The 16,764-nt window shown below is 43.3% G+C and overlaps 1 protein-coding gene across 3 annotated transcripts in view; it reads left to right on the top strand.

The window, feature by feature from the left end:
- The first annotated feature begins 7,230 nt into the window (after nucleotides 1-7,230).
- Nucleotides 7,231-16,764, top strand: part of LOC110487164 (zinc finger protein 345) — a 54,928-nt gene continuing 45,394 nt past the window's right edge. For all 3 annotated transcript variants that reach the window (XM_036948540.1, XM_036948536.1, XM_036948539.1), the window contains exon 1: nucleotides 7,231-7,348. The gene's annotated coding sequence lies outside the window, so the exon portion shown is untranslated. The remainder of the gene's footprint in view (nucleotides 7,349-16,764) is intronic.

The following is a 16,764-nucleotide window of genomic DNA, read 5'->3' as shown; positions in this document are numbered from 1 at the left end:
CTGTACCATCCACACCATTTGTCCACTCGGACGGGTGTGAATCAGAGTCTTGTACACCATGATACAGTGCATTCAGAAAGTATTCAGACCCCCTGAATTTTTCCGCATTTTGTTATGTTACAGCCTCATTCTAAAATTGATTAAATACCCCCCCAAATTTATTAAAAATAAAACATACCTTATTTACTTAAGTATTCAGACCTTTTCCTATGAGACTCGATATTGAGCCCGAGTGCATCCTGATTCCATTGATCACGTTTGAGATGTTTCTACAACTTGATTGTTGTCCACCTGTGGTAAATTCAATTGATTGGACATGATTTGGAAAAGCACACACCTGTCTATATACGGTCCCACAGTGGACAGTGCATGTCATAGCAAAAACCTAGCCATGAGGTGGAAGGAATTGTCCGTAGAGCTCCTAGACAGGATTGTGTCGAGGCACAGATCTGGGGAAGGGTACCAAAACATTTCTGCCACATTGAAGGTTCCCGAGAACACAGTGGCCTCCATCATCCTTAAATGGAAGAAGATTGGAACCACCAAGACTCTTCCTAGAGCTGGCCGCCCGGCCAGGTGACCAAGAACCCGATGGGCACTCTGACAGACCTCCAGAGTTCCTCTGTGGAGATGGTTGTCCTTCTGGAAAGTTCTCCCATCTCTGCAGCACTCTACCAATCAAGCCTTTCCGGTAGAGTGGCCAGATGAAAGCCACTCCTCAGTAAAAAGGCACATGACAGCCCGCTTGGAGTTTGCTAAAAGGCACCTAAAGGACTCTGACCAAACCAGATTGTCTGGTCTGATGAAACCAAAATGAAACTATTTGGCCTGAATGCCAAGCGTCATGTCGGGAGGAAACTAGCCACCGCTCATCACCTGGCCAGTACCATCTCTACAGGGAAGCGTGGTGACAGCATCATGCTGTGGGTATTTTTTGTCAGCGGAATTATATCAAAATAGTGGTGGCAACTTCCTCTGGAGGGGTTCTTTAACTTAAAACCACCTCTTCCGAGCAAACAAATCAAAACATATCTATCTATTGTGATCTAGTGTGCCTGAAGTCGGATTAAATCATTTTCCATCAGTTAACTCGCTTAGATACATTTTTGTCTTTTCCAGAGCTATACAACGATCAAAGGTTTGAAAGTCACTGAACTCTTTCGGTCTCCTCTTTTTTTTATTATTATTTTTTTTTATAGATCTACCCAACTTACCATGTCTGGCCCGGGTTCTGGATGGGGTGTTCCAGCCCAGAGAAGCTCACAGCGGGCTCCAGAGTTGCTGTTAGTGAAGCTGGGGGACTGCAGTCAAACAGTGGAATTCAATGTGATTGTCAAGGAGGAGGAGGAGGAGAGAGAAATCAATGAGGGGGAGGAGGAAGAGCGAGAGGATGACAGGGACTCGGTTGACCCAGGTAAATTCAGGCTAACATCCTCCTTGGTTCAGAGAGGTAAACTACAAAGCAATGAGTTGGTCAGCTAACTTTGATAAACAACTCAAAATAGCTATTGGTTTTCTGGTTCATTAAGAAATGTAAACTTAGGTTTTTGGTTGTTGAGTTAATTAGGCCATGACAATGTCTATCATATCTTTAAAAAAAGAAGTTATTTATTAATATTTGGGCAAGTTAGCTGGCTAACTCATTGATTCTGGTTTGTAGTATAAACCCTCAGTCTTCTGTATGTGTAAGAGGGAAGGCGAGTGCCAAAACAAATATGTCTACAGACCAATGTGCAATGCATTGTAATTTGACAATTGTGTTATCTATGTGTGATGCAACAAGCCCATTGCAAAGTATTTATTTCAATACACTGTTAATTCTAATGACTGAATCCTGCATTATTAAACTTAAATACATTGTTTCTCCCTGTCTGTTTCTTATCCTGTATCTGTTCATATTCTGACAGGAGAGAGCCCCAACCCAGACTCAGTCAACAAGCCCAGTTCCACAGCATCAATACTACCACCTGGTTGTGGGAGTTACCCCTGTCCTCAATGTGGAAAGTGTTTCAGTTCCTCAACTCATCTAAAGAATCATCAAAGAGTACACACTGGAGAGAAACATTTTGACTGCTCGGCAGGTGGGAAGAGTTTCAGTGAGAAAGTAAACCTTAAGAGACATGAGAGAGTACATAGTGGAGAGAAGCCTTACGGCACCACGTGTTGGAAGAGCTTCAATCACTCAAGAAGCCTTAAGGAACACCAGCGACTACATACACGGGAGAAACCTTACCACTGCTCTCTTTGTGGGAAGTGTTTCAATCGAGCAGGAGACCTGAAAACTCATAAGAAATCACACAGTGGAAAGAAGCCTACCTGTACTTTCAATGTGATTGTCAAAGAAGAGGAGGAGGAGGAGGATGATGAGGATGAGGAGAAGGAAATCGATAAGGAAAAGAGGGAAGAGCAGGAACCTAGTGGTGTAGTTGACCCAGATACATCAAGACTATCTGGTCGTGGTCGTTACCCCTGTCCTCAATGTGGGAAGAGTTTCAGTTCCTCAGGTAATCTAAAGAATCATCAGAGTGTACACATTCGAGAGAAACTATTCCACAGTGCCACATGTGGGAAGAGTTTCAGTGTAAAAGTAAACCTCACAAGGCATGAGATGGTACATAGTGGAGAGAAGCCGTACCACTGCACCAAATGTGGGAAGAGCTTCATCAATCATTCTGGAAGCCTTACACATAAAATAGTACATACAGGGGAGAAGCCTTACCACTGCTCTCTGTGTGGGGAGGGATTCACTCAGCTAAGAAGTCTTAAAAGTCATGAGAGAATATCCATTGGAGGGAAGCCTGCCTGTGCTTTTAATGAAATTGTCCAAGAGGAGGAGGGAGAAAAGAAAGAAGTTGAGGATAAGGAGGACAATAGCGGTGTAGTAGACAGTGCATGTCGGAGCAAAAAACAAGGCACGAGGTCGAAGGAATTGTCCGTAGAGCTCCGAGACTGTATTGTGTCGAGGCACAGATCTGGGGAAGGGTACCGAAAGATTTCTGCAGCATTGAAGGTCCCCAAGAACACAGTGGCCTCCATCATTCTTAAATGGAAGAAGTTTGGAACCACCAAGACTCTTCCTAGAACTGGCCGCCCGACCAAACTGAGGAATTTGGGGAGAAGGGCCTTGGTCAGGGAGGTGACCAAGAACCCGATGGTCACTCTGACAAAGCTCCAGAGTTCCTCTGTGGAGATGGTTGTCCTTCTGGGAGGTTCTCCCATCTCTGCAGCACTCTACCAATCAGGCCTTTATGGGAGAGTAGCCAGACGGAAGCCACTCCTCAGTAAAAGGAACATGACAGCCCGCTTGGAGTTCGCCAAAAGGCACCTAAAGGACTCTCAGACCATGAGAAACAAGATTCTCTGGTCTGGTGAAAACAAGATTGAACTCTTTGGCCGGAATGCCAAGCGTCACATCACCATCCCCATGGTGAAGCATGGTGGTGGCAGCATCATGCTGTGGGGATGTTTTTCAGCTGCCGGGACTGGGAGACTTGTCAGGATCGAGGGAGAGATGAACGGAGAAAAATACAGAGAGATCCTTGATGAAAACCTGCTCCAGAGTGCTCAGGACCTTAGACTGGGTCAAAGGTTCACCTTCCAACAGGACAACGACCCTAAGCACACAGCAAAGACAACCCAGGAGTGGCTTCGTGACAAGTCTCTGAATGTCCTTGAGTGGCCCAGGCAGAGCCCGGACTTGAACCCGATCGAAAATCTCTGGAGAGACCTGAAAATAGCTGTGCAGCGACGCTCCCCATCCAACCTGACAGAGCTTGAGAGGATCTGCAGAGAAGAATGGGAGAAATTCCCCAAATACAGGTGTGCCAAGCTTGTAGCGTCATACCCAAGAAGACTTGAGGCTGTAATCGCTGCCAAAGGTGCTTCAACAAAGTACTGAGTAAAGGGTCTGAATACTTATGTAAATGTGTTATTTTAAATAAATTTGCTAAAATTTCTAAAAACCTGTTTTTGCTTTGTCATTATCATGGGATATAAAAGTGATGATAAACTATTTTTTTTATACATTTTTAGAATAAGACTAATGTAACAAAATGTGTAAAAAGCGAAGGGGTCTGAATCCTTTCCGAATGGGTTGTATATGAACGCAGCTTCATTAAGGCAGTTAGATGCAGTTCATCATAGCGCAATGCTCTTTATTACGGGAGACAGTTTTAGAACTCACCACTGCATTCTCTACCAGTAAGTTGGTTGGCCCTCTGTGATGTCATCACTGCATTCTCTACCAGATGTTTGGTTGGCCCTCTGTGATGTCATCACTGCATTCTCTACCAGCAAGTTGGTTGGCCCTCTGTCACACAGGTAAATAAATTGCTATGTTTTCATTTATAAAGACCTTTTACAAAAAGTCTCACCGTAGCTAACCTGTTTACCACATCCGGTCTCAGGGATGGTTAACTCTGGAAACTCCTTTGGTCTCTACTGAGTTCGGTACATCAGCTTTTACTCTTCTTGCACCTTATTTGTGGAACAGTCTTCAAAATGTTGTTAAATGTGATGTTTTGATGCTGCTAAGGGGTCATTCAGAAAGCTGATTGAGGACCTTATAACTGATGAATGTTTATTTCTGCTTGCATTTTGTATTTATACTGGGGGGAGAAATATTAACGCAACATGCAATCATTTCTAAGATTTTACTGAGTTACCGTTCTTATAAGGAAATCGGTAAAAAAAAAGTTGAAATAAATTCATTAGGCCTTAATCTACCCGAACAATGTAATAGTCTGGTGGCCATTTGATGAATTGTTCAGCAGTCTTATGGCTTGGGGTTAGAAGCTGTTCAGCAGTCTTATGGCTTGGGGTTAGAAGCTGTTCAGCAGTCTTATGGCTTGGGGTTAGAAGCTGTTCAGCAGTCTTATGGCTTGGGGTTAGAAGCTGTTAAGGAGCCTTTTGGTCCTCGACTTGGCGCTCCGGTACTGCTTGCCGTGCGGTAGCAGAGAAAACAGTCTATGACCTGGTTGATGAAGTCTTGGACAATTTTATGGGCTTTCCTCTGACACGCCTAGTATATAGGTCCTAGATGGCAGGAAGCTTGGCCCCAGTGATGTACTGGGCCGGACACACTACCCTCTGTAGGGCCGAGCAGTTGTCATACCAGGCGGCGATGGAGAGCATCCTGACTGACTGCATGGTGCAGCTGTAGAACTTTTTGAGGATCAGGGCACCCATGCCAAATCTTTCCAGTCTCCTGGGGGGAAAAGGTTTGGTTGTGCCCTCCTTACGACTGTCTTGGTGTGTTTGGACACTGATAGTTCGTTGGTCATGTTGACGCCAAGGAATTTGAAACTCTTGACCCGCTCCACTACAGCCCCATTGATGTTAATGGGGGCCTGTTTGGCCCGCTTTTCCTGTAGTCCACGATCAGCTCCTTTGTCTTGCTCACATTGAGGGAGAGGCTGTTGTCTTGGCACCATACTAACAGTTCTCTGACCACCTCCCTATAGTCTATCGTCGGTGATCAGGCCTACCACTGTTGTGTCATCAGCAAACTTAATGATGGTTTTGTAGTCTTGTTTGGCCACGCAGTCGTGGGTGAACAAGGGAGTACAGGAGGGAACTAATTGCACACCTCACCTCAAAACTTTATTTGTTCATCGAAAATTGTGAGTAACTCACCACAGATTAATGACAAGGGTGTGCTTGAAAGGATGCACATAACTCTGCAAAGTTGTATTGGAGAGAGTCCGTCTTAAAATCATTTTCCACACACAGTCTGTGCCTGTATTTAGTTCTCATGCTCGTGAGGGCCGAGAATCCACTCTCACATAGGTACGTGGTTGCAAAGGGCATCAGTGTCTTAACAGTGCGGTTTGCATAGGCAGGAAATCTGGCAGTGCCTTCTGATTTTAAATTCAATTTTCACAGAACCGCTTGTTGCAATTTTGATGAGGCTCTTGTTCAGATATCGGTAAGTAGACTGGAGGCAGGCAATGAATGGGATAATGAATCCAGTTGTTTGCGTCATCCGTTTCGGGAAAGTACCTGCATAATTGTGCACCCAACTTACTCCGGTGCTTCCCTATATCACATTTGACATTGTCCGTAAGCTTTAGTTCATTTGCACACAAACAATCATACAATGATCGAAAGACTTGTGTGTTGTCCTTGTTAATGCAGACAGAGAAGAGCTCCGATTTCTTAATCGTAGCCTTGATTTTGTCCCGCACGTTGAATATAGTTGCGGAGAGTCCGTCTAATCCTAGATTCAGATCATTCAGGTGAGAAAAAACATCTCCCAGACAGGCCAGTCTTCTGAGAAACCCATCATGCAAGAGGTCAGACAAGTGATTATGGTCAGTAAAAACGTTAAGCTCATCTCTCAATTCAAATAAACGTGTCAACACTTTGCCCGTTGATAACCAGCGCACTTTCTGTATGTTGAAAAAAGCGTTACATGGTCGCTGCTCATATCCTTAACGTAGTTCAGAAAATACGAGTTCAGGGGCCTTGCTTTAAGTTCACCATTTTCACTGTGGTGTCACACGTCTTTCAAGCTGCGGTGGATGCTGCAGTAAACCCAAGTGGGGTCGGGAGCAACTGTTTGCACGCGCGTTACCACTCCACTATGTCTCCCTGTCATGGCTTTTGTGCCATCAGTACGGATACCAACATGAGCAGCAGCTACGTTTGGCTACGTTGGTGGAATTCCCACGAGAGAGCAGCGGTTAATGTGATTGGATGTTAATTATTTGACATTTTGTATTTGACGTTTTGTTATTTCACTGAACACTAGATGGTTTAATTTTTTTTGTGGCAGTGAAACGAGGCTATTCAGGCTATGAAAAAACCCTCACCCAAATGTATAGCCCCGTTGGAAAATACAAATGGACTGTTTATTAATGTGAATCACATTTTTAATACCTGATCTACGGTGTCCGGGAGGATGCTGTTGTGCGCCATGGCCAGCCTTTCAAAGCACTAAATGGCACTTCATGGCTACTGTCTGTAATGCCTCTTCTTCGTTGGTAGATTGCATTTATCGATGACAAGTCAGTATAGTAACATGAGGATAATAAAGGATAACAGATGCTGTACACTGTTGTAATAATACAACATCACACTGCTGATAGAAATATAATGTAATGATAGCTGTCTTGTTTTGGTTGAGAAATCTATTTTCGTTTGTTTTGCCTGACTTCTTTCCGTCGGAAGCCGGTAAAACATGCACAATGACTACGCTGATACGACGCTCACGAACATTTCCTGCAGCATCTCATAATCCAGACCAAACTCACTCGGAAAGTGGATACATTTTTCCCGCTGTTCTACGAGACCTCACCATTTCCAATTATTTTCAGCCAAACAATTCGCTTCAGGAAATCAGTTCCAGGTAACCTTGTTTTAATGATGCTTGTAACACGGTCTGTAAACCAACACATTCCAGGATGAAACCGCACTGGTTTCAGCGGCCTGGTTTTGTTGTTCCCCCAGCTAGTTAGCTGTTAGCCAGTTAGCAACACATCTCCCGTCCGACCCGTTTGTGTAGCTAGCTAGCTAACATGCTAACTTTATTTCAGGTTCACGGTTGAAGTGTGACTTTTATTTCGTAGTTAGCCAGCTGTCGACTCATCGTGAGTAAAATGACTGTAGCGAGGAATTAGCTAACCGGCTGCTCCTTGTTTAGCCAAAGATAGACAAACCAAATATTTGTATAACTAACCCATCTAGGTAGCTAACTCGCAATATTATCAAATCAAATTTTATTTGTCACATACACATGGTTAGCAGATGTTAATGCGAGTGTAGCGAAATGCTTGTGCTTCTAGTTCCGACAATGCAGTAATAACCAACAGGTAATCTAGCTAACAATTCCAAAACTACTACCTTATAGACACAAGTGTAAGGGGATAAAGAATATGTACATAAAGACATATGAATGAGTGATGGTACAGAGCAGCATAGGCAAGATACAGTAGACGGTATTGAGTGCAGTATATACATATGAGATGAACTAACCGTTGCTAAACTTCCCGGTTTCCCGATTATGCAAACAGTTAATCCCTTGAACAAACCTACAGTGTCATTGCGCAAAATGGTACGCAGCATAATCTGGATATTTGTGCAACAAAAATTCCACCTTCAGCTACAATTTCTGCCAAGCCGCCCACACATGCATTTACGCATACTTGAGATAAATTCAACGTATGCACCACACAGAACGCACTGCAACGCAAGGCAAACGCATTGTTCCACTGCCTGTTCATCCCGCTATCATCAAGAAGGCGAGGTCAGTAACGTAAACTCGTACATCGCCTTGGTCTGTACAATTGCCCTTATTTTAGCTCCCCAAAAACGTAATGCTTCCAGATCAACACCCTTTCCAACAAAATCAATTACACTGCCGGTTTCTGCATAATTTTTAAAAACGTACTCTATACTGCATCTTGCCTGTGCCTTTGTTTATGTACATATTCTTAATCATTCCTTTAGTTGTGAAATTGTTAGGTTAGATTAATCGTTGGATATTACTGCATGGTCGGAACTAAAAGCACAAGCATTTCGCTACACTCGCATGAACATTTTTATTTAACTAGGCAAGTCAGTTAAGAACAAATTCTTATTTTCAATGAGTGCCTGTTCAGGGGCAGAACGACAGCTCGGGGGTTTGAACTTGCAACCTTCCGGTTACTACTCCAACGCTCTAACCCTGCCACCCACATCTGCTAACCATGTGACCAATAAGATTTGATTTGAATTAATGAATGTACTTCTGGTGCACCAATACAATGCTAGTGGGGGCGTGGTCAAGGCGTAACCATTTTCCCATAACGTTTTCAAGCATATTAAGAAGGAATGTCAATCAAAATGTGGGTTTCCATCAAAAACAATAAGGCCAAAGATTTGTATAACTAAACCAAGATAAACCACAGCCTGTCGTTTCCAATGGGAACTGATTATAGTGGGCAGAATGAGTGTGAGCTAGCGAGATCCTATTGGCCCGTTCATACATCTGCATATTTCAGTTAGGGAATGCCTACTCTGTGAAATGAGCCGTGTGCAATAACTCAATTCAACTTTGCACTCCTACATTAAAAAAAAATACTTTTGCAAAGGCTAAAGTCTACAAAACTTATTCCGCTGTTGAACCACCAAGCAGATGCTTCATATTTATACATCCAGTGAAATATCTGTCTCATTTTCCTTTCCGTGATACAGCTGTGAAGCAGGCAAGAGTAACTAAGTATTTCCAGGTCACGGATCTTCTTCTTCTTCTATGGTATAATGGCGTTCTCAACAATTGGATGTGCATTCCGCCTCCACCTGTGGGGGTGGATAATCAGGATCCGGGTATTATTATATTATTATTATATTTTTTTTTTTACAAACTATCAAAAAATAATAATTTGCTAAACAAAATCAACCTACTTTCCTGTAAAAAATATATAAATAAATAAATAAATAAATAAAATGATGATAAAGAAGAAAAAAAGGTCCCTAAACTTCTGAACAGGTTCATTGACTTGAAGAACGATGCTCCTGTGAGGACGGGACATTTCCTAGCAACAGTAGTCCTTTCAGTGCTTCTGCCGTGAAGTCTTGGAGACCCAAAAACGCATCTGCTGCAGATATAATGATATCCAGGTTCTTGGACTTGTAAAACACTTGTGTTGTACAATTAACCTCTGTGGCTATAAATGCCACACAATTCACTTTCTTTACAATGAGTTTATCCAGATAACTTGATTTACCTTAAAACACTAGCAACTGGTTGCAATGCCTCCCCCTGCCATATCTTCAACACTGTTGCCTCTTCCCCCTTCGACTCTCTTCACTGCCTCCACATAGGAGATCTGCTGCACAGCCATGATTTCTTGACACCTCAGCCTCCCTAACAGGGCACTCAAGGAAGTATGATCCCCACCACACTTGCAACATTTTCCATTCACAGATTCTTCAATATCATACTTCTCCCATCTGCAAACATTTAATCATATCCTTTACAATTCCCCCCCGACTGTAATGGTTTGGACATAAATGCTCTCACCGCATATCTCACATATCCAAGCTTCACTTGTTCAGGTAGAGTCTCCTCAAACAACAACAATATCGACAGGCTTTTCTCCTACCGTCCATTCACCATACGGGTCAGGTGACGTGCACTGACCAATCCTGGGACTCGTCAGCTATATCCTCCTTTTGCAGGCTCCGAAGATCAATACAGGTCACTTCTGACGTAGGTTCACCTTTCCCACTGCTTTCTTCACAGTCCTCGGTATTACAAATGGATTTCCCAAATTAACCTCCTTGTCCAAAACAATGCAGTCCGATAAGAAATGCGTTATTGGACCTGGTCCTGGTCTTCTAATACAACTTTGGCCCGTTTTTGTTTCCATTCTTTGATTTCACTAGTTTCCATTCGTTATCACACACTACACTTGTCACACTTTCAGATTCAAGCCCAGTCGCCTTTTCCGTCTCACTCGCTTCTTGGAACCGGTTGTTGTCATTGGATCTTTTGGAATCCTTCAGAATAAGAGTCCCGTCATGTTTACCAAACATTATGGATACACTGAAGAGGATGCATGTCTCTTCGCTCTAATAATGGGAGTGGTTGTTCACAAAGCGTCTGTCTTGCTCTCTGAACTGGTGGCCTCATCTCATTGGTCGATACATCTCATTATTGTAATCCGTTTTTGAATATTTGATGAGGGTTGTTGACGTCAACCGCCTGTATTCAATGGAGAGATATGCTATGCTACTAGCCTCATGCCATGAATATGCATAGCCATCTCGAGACAACTCCAATATAGAGGGTTTTTTTTCTCCTAAAAGTAGCGTGTCCCGAATGTCACGTGTCCTAGTTTTATATCAGTACAGTCATAACGACTTAAGCATTACAAAACTTTTATTTGATCAAATTCATCTAGTGTAGCAATTAAGTCATTGCTTTTGTTGTTGACCAAATTCGACTCACTCTCATTGACCTCCATACAAAACTGCCTGCTTGGTGGGTGAAACAACAAGAAAACGCCCCATGCTGGAGGGAGACAGATTTGCAGCCGAGTTGGGCCTCTTCCTCTCTTTATAAATTAATATTTAGTGCTGAATTATCGATACATTTTATACTTGTTATCATACAAAGAATAATTAAATATTTTATATAAGATATGTGATTTTTGTTTTTTGTTTTGTTTATTTCAATCCTAAATGGTCAACAATGTTGTTTGTGTGTGTACTCTTATCTTCTATACGTTGTGCTGCAGTAAAAGGTCCATTCTACCCAGAAACACTTCTAGTCTCCAAGTCCACTGAGTTTACACCCCCAGGAACACTTCTAGTCTCCAGGTCCACTGAGTTTACACCCCCAGGAACACTTCTAGTCTCCAAGTCCACAGAGTTTACACCCCCAGGAACACTTCTAGTCTCCAAGTCCACTGAGTTTACACCCCCAGGAACACTTCTAGTCTCCAGGTCCACTGAGTTTACACCCCCAGGAGCACTTCTAGTCTCCAAGTCCACTGAGTTTACACCCCCAGGAACACTTCTAGTCTCCAAGTCCACTGAGTTTACACCCCCAGGAGCACTTCTAGTCTCCAGGTCCACTGAGTTTACACCCCCAGGAGCACTTCTAGTCTCCAAGTCCACTGAGTTTACACCCCCAGGAGCACTTCTAGTCTCCAAGTCCACTGAGTTTACACCCCCAGGAACACTTCTAGTCTCCAGGTCCACTGAGTTTACACCCCCAGGAGCGTCGCTGCTCATTTTGCGGCCCTTTAAAGAGTTGCCAATCAGCTTTAATCCACTTGTTTGTCATATTGGACATAAATATTGCACCGTACATAATCGATTGTGTGTCTATAAAACCAGGGTCCAGCTTACTCACTAGAGTCTACAGCATACAAAACAGATGAGTTTGAACAAAACTCTTCTCGTTGTAACGGATGAATCTGAACAAAACGTTTGTGTGTCCAATAGGAAACATCTATTGGATTTAGGCTGATTGGCTACTCTTCAAGGGATGCAAAATGAGCAGTGACGCTCCTCTGGGTGTAAACTCTGTGACGATAAGAAGTAGCCACCGTAGCAGATAGCCTGGCTAATGCAAATACAGATATTCAGGAAATTCATGAGCTGGAATATATCGCTAGACTACGGAAGCAGATTATTAACGAATTTTAGCTGAAGATCCTTAGTTTAATTATGGTGAAGAAAATGTTCAGCAGTCTAATGGCTTGAGGGTAGAAGCTGTTCAGCAGTCTAATGGCTTGGGGGTAGAAGCTGTTCAGGAGTCTAATGGCTTGGGGGTAGAAGCTGTTCAGCAGTCTGATGGCTTGGGGGTAGAAGCTGTTCAGGAGTCTAATGGCTTGGGGGTAGAAGCTGTTCAGCAGTCTGATGGCTTGGAGGTAGAAGCTGTTCAGCAGTCTGATGGCTTGGGGGTAGAAGCTGTTCAGCAGTCTTATGGCTTGGGGGTAGAAGCTGTTCAGCAGTCTGATGGCTTGGAGGTAGAAGCTGTTCAGCAGTCTGATGGCTTGGGGGTAGAAGCTGTTCAGCAGTCTTATGGCTTGGGGGTAGAAGCTGTTCAGCAGTCTGATGGCTTGGGGGAGTAGAAGCTGTTCAGCAGTCTTATGGCTTGGAGGGTAGAAGCTGTTCAGCATTCTAATGGCTTGGGGGTAGAAGCTATTCAGCAGTCTAATGGCTTGAGGGTAGAAGCTGTTCCAGAGCCTTTTGGTGCCAAACTTGGTATTCCGGTACCGCTGGCCGTGCGGTAGCAGGGAGGACTTGGGTGGCTGGAGTCTTTGACAATTTTTAGGGCCTTCCTCTGACACCGCCTGGTATAGAGGTCCTGGATGGCAGGGAGCTTGGCCCCAGTGATATACTGGGCCGTACGCACTACCCTCTGTAGCACCTTGCGGTCGGATGCCAAGCAGTTGCCATACCAAGCGGTGATGCAGCCAGTCAAGATGCTCTCAGTGGTGCAGTTGTATAACTTTTTGAGGATCTGAGGGCCCCATGCCAAATCTTTTCAGCCTCCTGAGGGGGAAGAGGCATGGTCGTGCCCTCGTCACGACTGTTGGTGTGTTTGGACTAGAGGTCGACCGATTTATGATTTTTTCAACGCCGATACCGATTATTGGAGGACCAAAAAAGCCAATACCGATTAACATCAATAAAATCAATTTAGCCTCAAATAATGAAACATGTTCAATTTGGTTTAAATAATGCAAAAACAAAGTGTTGGAGAAGAAAGTAAAAGTGCAATATCTGCTATGTAAGAAAGCTAATGTTTCAGTTCCTTGATCAGAACATGAGAACATATGAAACCTGGTGGTTCATTTTAACATGAGTCTTCAATATTCCCAGGTAAGAAGTTTTAGGTTGTAGTTATTACTAGTTAGCCATTTCACTTCGGTTACACCAGCCTAATCTCGGGAGTTGATAGGCTTGAAGTCATAAACAGGGCAATGCTTGACGCACAACGAAGCGCTGCTGGCAAAATGCACAAAAGTGCTGTTTGAATTAATGTTTACGCGCCTGCTTCTGCCTACCACCGTTCAGTCAGATACTTGTATGCTTGTATGCTCAGTCAGATTATATGCAACGCAGGACACGCTAGATAATATCTAATAATATCTTCAACCATGTGTAGTTAACTAGTGATTATGATTGATTGTGTTTTTTATAAGTTTAATGCTAGCTAGCAACTTACCTTGGCTTACTGCATTGACGTAACAGGCAGTCTCCTTGTGGAGTGCAACGAGAGAGAGGCAGGTCGTTATTGCGTTGGACTAGTTAAAAACCTCTTAAGTCTACCCCCTCCTTTTTCGAACATTCTGTTAAAAATCGCGCAACTTTTCAGCGTCCTGCTACTCATGCCAGGAATATAGTATATGCATATGATTAGTATGTGTGGATAGAAAACACTCTGAAGTTTCTAAAACTGGTTAAATCACGGCTGTGACTATAACAGATCGTTTGTTTCATCAAAAAACGCACGAAAAACTGCTCTCTGAAAGCTAAAAATAATTTCCATGCGTCACTTTCATGGGTTGTTAAAAGGGCACAAAATTAATTATGGATCTGCATGCAATTCCTACAGATTCCACACGATGTCGCCTTTGTCGTCATTTTCAAGGGACTTTTTTCTTGGTAAATCCAACTAACTGGATTCCATTTCTTCCGGTCTCCACCAGGATGTTTTGAATGTGCACATTGGCAGCCATTGATTTGAAAACGAGGAGCTATTGAATATACATCGCCCTGTAATCATTTTGATAGATTATAAACGTTTACTAATACCTAAAGTTGGATTACAAAAGTATTTCGAAGTGTTTTGTGAAAGTTTATCGTCGACTTTTTTAATTTTAAAAAATGACGCAGCGTTTAAAAACAATGTTTTTTTCTGAATGACACAGCTTCCATAGAAAGCTATTTTGGGTATATATGGACCGATTTAAACGAAAAAAAGACCCAATAGTGATGTTTATGGGGCATATAGGAGTGCCAAGAAAGAAGCTCGTCAAAGGTAATGAATGTTTTATATTTTATTTCTGCGTTTTGTGTAGCGCCGGCTAAGCTAAATCTTTGTTTACATCGCATTCAGGCATTTTGGGGTGTTGCATGCTATCAGATAATAGCTTCTCATGCTTTCGCCCAAAAGCATTTTAAAAATCTGACTTGTTGGCTAGGTTCACAACGAGTGTAGCTTTAATTCAATACCCTGCATGTGAATTTTGATGAACGTTTGAGTTTTAACGAGTACATTTAGCATTTAGCGTAGCGCATTTGCATTTCCAGGTGTCTACTTGAGACATCTGCGTCTCAAGTAGGAGCAAGAAGTTAATTAACTGTAAGATTGCAAGATTGGATCCCCCGAGCTGACAATGTGAAAATCTGTAGTTCTGCCCCTGAACGAGGCAGTTAACCCACCGTTCCTAGGCCGTCATTGAAAATAAGAATGTGTTCTTAACTGACTTGCCGAGTTAAATAAAGATATAAAAACAAAAATCGGCGCCCAAATATACCGATTTTGATTGTTATGAAAACCTGAAATCGGCCCTAATTAATCGGCCATTTCGATTAATCGTCGCCCTCTAGTTTGGACGATGATAGTTCTTTAGTGATGTGAACACAGAGGAACTTGAAGCTCTCGACCCCTCTCCTACAGACCCGTCAATGTGAATGGTGGTGTGCCTGGCCCTTCGTTTCCTGTAGTCCGTTTCCTACGCATGTGTCTTGTATTTGTCTTGTTGAGGGAGAGGTTGATGTCCTGAATAATTTTGCACGCCCAATTTTTCAGTTTTTGATTTGTTAAAAAAGTTTGAAATATCCAATAAATGTCGTTCCACTTCATGATTGTGTCCCACTTGTTGTTGATTCTTCACAAAAAAATACAGTTTTATATATTTATGTTTGAAGCCTGAAATGTGGCAAAAGGTTGCAAAGTTCAAGGGGGGCGAATACTTTCGCAAGGCACTGTAATTACTTCACCTAGCTGTATAGGGCCATAAGCAAACAAGAAAATGCTCATCCAGAGACCGGTGATCAGTTTTACCTCATTTCTACCAGCATGCACCTGTGCAAAACTCTAAATCCCCTTTACTACACACACAGAGACACATACGAAGCTCTGCCTCGTTCGCCGTTTGGCAAATCATCCTCCCGATTCCTGCTTACAAGCAAAAACTCAAACAGGAAGTACCAGTGACTCGCTCAATACAGAAGTGGTCCGACGAAGTGGATGATACGACTGTTTTGCACAGACTGGAATATGTCCCGGGAATCATCTGATGGCATTGAGGAGTACACCACATCAGTCACCGGCTTCTTTAAGAAGTGCATCGACGATGTTGTCCCCACAGTGACTGTACGTACATATCCCAACCAGAAACCATGGATTACAGGCAACATCTGCACTGAGCTAAAGGCTAGAGCTTCCGCTTTCAAGGAGCGGGACACTAATCTGTACACTTATAAGAAATCCCGCTATGTCCTCAGACGAACCATAAAACAGGCAAAGCGTTAATACAGGATCAAGTTTGAATCCTACTACACCGCGTCTGTCGCTTGTTGGATGTGGCAGCGCTTGCAAACTATCACAGATTACAAAGCGAAACCCAGCCATGAGCTGCCCAGTGACACAGACGTACCAGAAGAGCTAAATGCCTTCTATGCTCACTTCGAGGCAAGCAACACTGAACCATGCATGAAAGCATCAGCCTTTCCGGACAACTGTGTGATCACGCTCTCCATAGCGGATGTGAGTAAGACCTTTTAAATAAGTTAACATTCACAAGGCCACAGGGCCAGACGGATTACTAGGACGCATACGCAGAGCTGACCAGCTGGCAAGACATTTTCTCCCTGACACAGTCTGTAATACCTACATGTTTCAAGCAGACCACCATAGTCCTTGTGTCCAAGAACGCCATGGTAACCTGTCTAAATGACTGCCACCACGTAGGACTCACATCTCTAGGCTGGTCATGGCTCACATCAACACCATCACCTCAGACACCCAGGTCTCACTCCAATTCACATAGCGCCTCAACAGTTCCACAAATGTCCCAATCGCTATTGCACTCCACACTGCCCTTTCCCACCTGGACAACAGGAACACGTGAGAATGCTGTTCGTTGACTACAGCTCAGCGTTCAACACCATAGTGCCCTCCAAGCTCATCACTTAGCTAAGGACCCTGGGACTGAACACTTCCCTCTACAACTGGATCCTGGACTTCCTGACGGGCCGCCCATTTATCTGACAAATTTAAGGTAGATTATCTACAAGGTTATGGTTGAATGACCC

This window comes from Oncorhynchus mykiss, chromosome 17, assembly GCF_013265735.2.
Source record: "Oncorhynchus mykiss isolate Arlee chromosome 17, USDA_OmykA_1.1, whole genome shotgun sequence".
Lineage (NCBI taxonomy): Eukaryota > Metazoa > Chordata > Actinopteri > Salmoniformes > Salmonidae > Oncorhynchus > Oncorhynchus mykiss.
This window is presented reverse-complemented; position numbering and strand designations above follow the sequence as displayed.